The sequence below is a fragment of the Chrysochloris asiatica genome, unplaced genomic scaffold (assembly GCF_000296735.1).
Source record: "Chrysochloris asiatica unplaced genomic scaffold, ChrAsi1.0 scaffold00186, whole genome shotgun sequence".
Lineage (NCBI taxonomy): Eukaryota > Metazoa > Chordata > Mammalia > Afrosoricida > Chrysochloridae > Chrysochloris > Chrysochloris asiatica.
This window is the reverse complement of record NW_006408704.1, coordinates 2,197,833-2,204,819: the sequence shown is the minus strand read 5'-3', so window position 1 is coordinate 2,204,819 and position 6,987 is coordinate 2,197,833. Positions and strand designations below refer to the sequence as shown.

Sequence of the window (6,987 nt, the reverse complement as noted above, 5' to 3'; positions counted from 1 at the left end):
AATTGTGACTGTCACAATTGTAAAGGTAGAAGTTTTGTAACAAAAAAAGGGGAGTGGTTAATCTTACAGTCCAGAAACAGAGGACCCTAGGACCATTAAGAGAGGAATGCACTAGCAGAATGCGGGACCTTATCCAGAGAAGCAGCAGAGCCAGGGAAGGAGGCAGAGATGGGGGATGTAGAGGGGGAGCAGCTAAGGACTCTAGATTCATGGACTAAGTAGAGAAGGACTAAGCTGGTGGCTGGGAGCTGACTTGCAGAATGTGCCCTTTGGTGATGTAAATTATTATATATACCTGAATGGGAAGAAAAATAAATAAAAATAAAACAAGGGGGGTCTCCAAAGACTTCTAAATTGTCTTCTCCAGCAGCATGCTAAAGGGAAAACCAGCTACATATATTTATGAATATGTCAACATGTCAGCATATGAAACTTCTTAAGCACCATCAAAGGCAAGGGATGCCTATGTGAAGAGGTACTGTCATTTTTAAGGTTCTCAGCATATACTGCCAAATCACATGTAAGAAAGATTGAATCAATTAACACTCTTGTGAACAATAAAAAAAAAAAAAAAATCTATGGGGGATGAAAAAGAACATTTTTACTCTCCATAGCAAGTTTGAAGAAAACCAAAATGAGAGCATTTCAGGACTAAGTAGAAATGTTGCTCCTGGATGACAAAATACCAACAAGTAGAAAAGGGGAGAAGATAACCCATAAAGATACTGTTTCTGAAGCAATCAGACATACTGAGTTCCCCTAAAATACTGCCATGGCCTGCTGCTTCCCATTGTTTTTATCAAAAATATAATAAACAACCTCCGGAGTCCTGGTGTGGTGCTGTGGGTTAATGTGCTGGACTGCAAGGTGGGTTTAAACCACAAGGTCGGTGGTTCAAGCTCACCAGCTGCTACTTGGAAACCCTATATAATGGTGCTATGAATCAGAACTGACTCAACCACACTTAACAACAACAACAATAAATGACCTCTAAGGCAGGAAAGTCTTTAAATTCTGAGCTTACTTTCAAGATTAATCCTGAGCAACTAAAGTTTCTTAGAATCTGGTCCAAAAATAATCTAGTCAAGTGTTCCTCAAGAAATACTATGTATACTGATTGGAATGCCATGTGTCAAAAGAAACTTCAGATAACCTGCCCCAAACCATAACAAATACCACCCTCTTAACATTTTCCTTGGTGAGGGTGAGCTTCTCTCTGTAATTTGAGAAGAAAGGCAAACAGATCTGAAGACACCAAATGCTACAAAGTAATTCTGGAAGAAAATTAAGAACCAAAACACCTACAATTAAGGGTAAAAACTTTATACACAATGAAGAAAATTTTATTCACAATTTTAAATAAGTACCCAGCTGTAAGTGGATTATGGTGCTGCTGTTATTGTTGTTGTTAAGTACACCAGAGTAGGTTGCAGAACCTATGCACAACAGAGACAAGGTAATTAAGTCCTATACAAGAGGAACCAAATGAATTGTAATACAATTATCTAGTAGTACTGCATATGAAGGAGCTCTGGTAGCATAGTGGTTATGAATCAGGCTGAGAACTGCAAGGTCAGCAGTTCTAAACTACCAGCTGTTCCGTGGGAGAAAGATGAGGTGTTCTGCTCCTGTAAAGATTTACAGCCTTGGAAACCCTGTGCAGGGTCGCTATGAGTCAGAACCAACTCCACGGCACACAGCCACCACCAGCCACTTCATATGAGCAGGAGAAAGATGAGGGTTTTTACTCCCACAGAAGACTTAAAAAGCTTTGGAAACCTCATACAGGGTTGCTATGAACCAACTCATACAGCGCTTAACAACATTACAAATAAATCTAGTCACTTGAGCAATCTGAAATTCTTAAAGTGAACCCAGTGTTCTCTGGTTTTTCCAATTACTGTAGTTAAGTAAGGAATTTTTAACACTTTTTGTTTTGTGCTGTTTGGGTTTTGAAGAACTGACTCTCTTGAACTGCACAAATAAATAAAAAAAAAGGACCTGTCAAACCAAGGCTCATTTCTGTGGATTCATAAAATCCCCACTATCATGTGAGTCTGCTGCTTATCAAAGGCAATATTTAAAATTCTCTTCTGCAAATGAACATTAAGGCATGCTGTTGTTGGCTAACAAGCTCCCCCCAAGACTAAGATTATGTATGGTCTATTAGCATGTAATTAGCATAGTAATTAGGAATGGGGCTGGGGACCTAAATCAGCACTTCTACTAGGCTTTCCTCAGGAGAAAGATGACTTCCTGCTCCAATAAAGATTTATAGCCTCGGAAACCCTGTATAGGGTCACTATGAATCAGAACCGACTCCACAGCACATAAGAACAACAACAACACTCACTAACGTTGGTGTCCTGGTGTCAGCTAACGCACCAGACTGAAAAGCCATTTGACTGCAAAGTCGGTGGTTCAAGCTCACCAGCTGCTCCTCAGAAACCCTATACAGGGTCTCTATGGGTCAGAATCGACTCGATGGCACTTAACAACAACACACTGAAGTTTTCTTTCTACTACAGCCAAATCCCTTAAGATATGTTCAAATGTATTCATCAGCATTCTACTTTGAAGACACACTTTTTCAACTATTGATGAAGTATAACAAGACTTAACAAATGCACTATAATTTAGGATCATGAATGCTACATCAAAAACAGTAACAGGCTTAGTCTCCCAAATATCCAATGTTTAACTAGGTCAAATGTTTCTGTTGCAATGTAAACATTTCAGTCCTTGAACTGATAAGGGGGAAAACTAGACAAAAGAATTTTAATGATCAGTGGTATGTAGTCATCATAACCTGAAAAAGATTTAGGAGCTGCCAGCCGAAGTCTGTAAATATCTCAATCACTTTGTTGTTACTGTTGTGTGCCATCTAGTCAGTCCCAAACAGGTTCCAAATCACAGTGACCCTGTATAGGGTTTTTGACATTAGCATTTATCACAATAATATAGCTATTTTAGGAAAATTATGCTTATAGCGCTAAAGACTTTATAACAGAATTGGGGTGAGGGGAATCTAGCCATTTCTATGACACATTTGGAGTCCTGGTGTGGCTCTTGGGCTAATGTGTCAGACTGTATTAGCTCACCAGATGCTCCTTGGAAACCCTACACAGGGTCACTATGGGTCATTATGGATTCAACGGCACTTAACAAGACACATGTACGAATCTGAAAATATTCACTAATATTCTACGTTTTCAAATCCTTTATAAAATCTGTCTATTTATGTAAGATTGAGGCGCATGGTTTACATTTTCAACAGCCATTTAAAAGTGAGAATCAATTACACTACATTTATAAAGTCAACATTGTTGTAAGTACAACTTCAAAACAGAAGAATCTTTTTGCCAGAACTCCAAGGAATGTGAGTTCAGTCCAATCAACGCTGTATAAATACAAAACAGTCAATCTAAAACACTTTTTTTAAAACTTTTTATTGGGAATTGAGAGGTTTACAGAGCATACCATATACTTTGCCTCACTAAAACTTTTTAACCTTCCCAAGTTTAGCAAAGTAATAAGCCTTTTGATTACTATTAGTTTCAATATCATTAAGAAGGCAGACTTAGGTAAACTAAGACAGAGGGATACACAAGAATAAAGGAATGTATGGAAAATGCAACAATGTTGTTGTTGTTGCTAAATGTCATCAAGTCAATTCTGAAAGGATGGACTGGTGGGTTAGAACCAATGACTTTGTCATTAGCAGTATGGGGCTTATCCTACAATGCCACACCAGGACTCTGCAACAACAATGACAACCAAAAGTTTGTGAGTAAGTTACACAGGAAACTACAGGGGCTGGAGGACACACGTGTGCATATTATATCGCAATACTTGTGGGTGTTTATATATACATATTTGTATGTGCTGCATATATGTTGTTGTCAGGTGCTCGGTGTCAATTCTGTCTCACGGCGACCCTCTATGGGGTTGCTGAGGTTGCAAATCTTCATAGGAGCAGAAAACCTTATCTTTCTCCCACAGTTGGTGGATTCCAACTGCTGACTTTGGGGATAGCAGCCCAGCATCTAACCTCCCCACATCACCAGAGCTCATGTGCTGCATATATAGTCATCTATGTAATAGAACATATAGAGAGCATAGTCATGGAAACTTTTAAACACTTATCTACACACATCATGGAGTCCTGGTGGGGCGCTGTGGGTTTAAGTGCTGGACTGCAACGTTGGTCTGAACCGCAAAGTCAGAGGTTCAAGCTCACCAGCTGCTTCTAGGAAAACCTATACAGACAGGGTTGCTGTAAGTCAGGACTGACTGCAGGGCGCTTAACAACAACAACAGCAACAAGCACATCATGGAATTGAATTACTGGACCTGAAAGGGGGGCAAGTATGTCAATTAGTGTAACAGTTTCTTAAAGATAACATTCTACATATTAGTTTGGTAATAGTGTCTGGAGTCTTAAAATCTTGCAAGAGACATCTTAGCGAGAACTACTGGTCTGTTTACTGTCTGCAGCAAAGGAGGATGAAGGAAACCAAAGACTCAAGGAAGCAACAAAGTTAGTCAATAGAACTAAGGGCCCACAAGAACCACAGCTTCCTTCATCCTGAGACCAGAAGAAGTAGAAGGTAACCAACTTCCACTACCAGAATCTCTGACACAATAGCAGGTCCCAGTTACAATGGGCGAAAAAGACCAGACTTACTCCACTGATGAGAGATGGGAAGAACCGCTGGACACCCTTTTAACCTGTAACTGAAGCCACTCATGCAGGTCACCTTTCAGCCAAATAACAAATGGCCCATAAACAATTAACACCCATGAGGAATGTACTTCTTAACAACAATCAACCATTCAAGACCAATTGGATAAGATCTGCCCAAAAGAAGAGCAGGAGGGAAACTGGAGGGATGGAAACAGGGAAGGCAGGGTGGAAACAGGGAGAGTCCTGGCTCACCAGGGGAAACAGGGGAAAATGTTAAAGAAGTTTGTGTGTGAAACAGTGAATGGGAAACCAATTTGTTATGCAAACTTTCTCCTAAAATACAATGTTGTTGTTTTTAAAGGGGGAGCTGGTAATGATTAGGTATCAGTAAGATTCAAAAATGAGCACAATTTCTTCAGAAGAGCTCTGGTAGCAAAACGGGTTCCGTGTTCGTCTGCTAGCCCAACAAGGTCAGCAGTTCGAGTCCACCAGCCGATCCTGGGAGAAAGATTTCGAGCCTGAGAAACCCTAATACAGGGTCGTTGAGTCCGGCTGACTCCACAGCACCCAACCACCCTTCAGAAGAATCCAAATGAAATCAACGTAGTCGCCACTATCTTCATTAAAAAGACCCTTGCCATAATCTCCAGGACTTCCTGGCCGGCCTTGGAATGCCCTCCCCTCCTCGCCTCACATGGAAAGCTCTTCCGCCTCACCTCTTCCCAGCGCCCCGCAAAGTCCCCTCCAATGAGCTCACCGTCCGCCGCGCTCTCCCTGCCCCGCAGCCCCCCCCCCCCCCCCCCCCCCCCCCCTCAGCCCACGAAGCGAACGCATGAATCCAGCCCGAACACCTGCCAGGCAGCCCTGGAGCACGCTCACATCCCCAGGAGAAGCCGTTCTGCACAAAGAAGCAACGCCAGGGCGTACCCAGATCCAGGGAAGAGAACAATGAATGGTGCACCGACCTAGAGCTGCTCTGCAGAGCGCTCCTGCAGCTGCACAACAACTAGGGCTGCAGCGCTGCTCCCACTCCCCACAAGGCAGCCCTCACCGTCTCCATCGCCTTAGTAACCCAGGCCCCAGGCCTTTGTTATGGAGCATTGACCTCATTCCTCCTCCCTTCCCGATGGCTCTCACAGTCTGCTTGCAAAAGGGCTCACTCAGGTCAAAGCCCCTGAGAGCACACGCAGGCCTGGCTACCCAACCCTGAGGGGCTGGAGGGGTAAAAACAAGTAGGAATGGCCTCAACCGAGTGACAACGCCAGACAGGGCAGTTTGGGGCGGATTCTTCCACTGCCAAAATGTCAGGAAAGTGCACTGGGCACGTCTCCCCGAAACCCAAGAGTTGAGTGGGGATGTGGCAGCCTGGCTCGCCGGCATGACGCCGGGCCCCCGCCGCCCAGCGCCACCCGAGCTGACAGCGGCCTGGCTCGGGCCTTGTGCCCGGCAGCCGCCTAGGCCGAGCCGCCAGGGAGCCCAGGTCCTCGGTCTCGCCTCCAGGCTCCCTAAACCCGGCTCCATAGACCCGGCCCCGGCGCCTACCTGAGGGAGCCGGGCGGACCCAGTGTCCCGACGTCCGGCGGGGCTTCTAGTCCGCTCCTCCTCCCCACGGCGGGTGAGGGAGCCGGAGGCGGTCACATTCCACGCGTCCCCAGCCCGGGGGACGGGGTCCCGGGTAGACGCCGCATCGTCCCACTCGCGTTCTCGCTTCAGGATACACACCCCAAAGTCCGGCCAACCGGCCTTCGGCGGGACCCCAGGAAAACCGCAAAGAAGCCTTCCCGCCTCACGCTCCTCCTTGTCTTGTTCCCTCCAGCTAAGATGGCGGCCCAGCCCCCGCGATGAAGACACTCTCGGGCGGCCCCTGCTAGCAAGCCCTCCGTTCGGTGCTCCTCCTCCCAACCTGCGCCGTCATGGGCTTTCTGCTTCTGCGCGAGCTCTCCCGGCAGGCGGCCTGAGATTGATTCTGGCATCGATCGCTCTGGCCTGAACTCAGGCCCGCCTCCAAGGTGTGGGCCTGGCTCCCCTTGCAGAAGCCATTTCGGAGCTGGCGGGGATGGGGCGGGGATGGAGGCGGGACTGGTAGGCGGGACTGGTAGGCGGGTTGGGGACGGGGCCGAGATAATTCCTGAAGAGGGTTGCCTGGCTCTCAGGGCAGTGTCCTTCTTCTAACGCGTCCTCTGTGGAGTTGGACGCATCTGATGCCAAATCATGGCTCCGCTTCTTGCCGGTTGTGTGGGAAAGTCTCTGACTCTTTTTTTTTTTTTTTCTTAAATGTTTTATTGTGAATTATGTGATAG

General features: G+C 45.8%; 1 protein-coding gene across 1 annotated transcript in view; it reads right to left on the bottom strand.

Moving 5' to 3' along the window:
• Positions 1-6,530, bottom strand: part of RAF1 (v-raf-1 murine leukemia viral oncogene homolog 1) — a 125,951-nt gene extending 119,421 nt beyond the window's left edge. The window contains exon 1 of the mRNA XM_006872170.1: positions 6,230-6,530. The gene's annotated coding sequence lies outside the window, so the exon portion shown is untranslated. The remainder of the gene's footprint in view (positions 1-6,229) is intronic.
• Between the last annotated feature and the right edge of the window lie 457 nt (positions 6,531-6,987).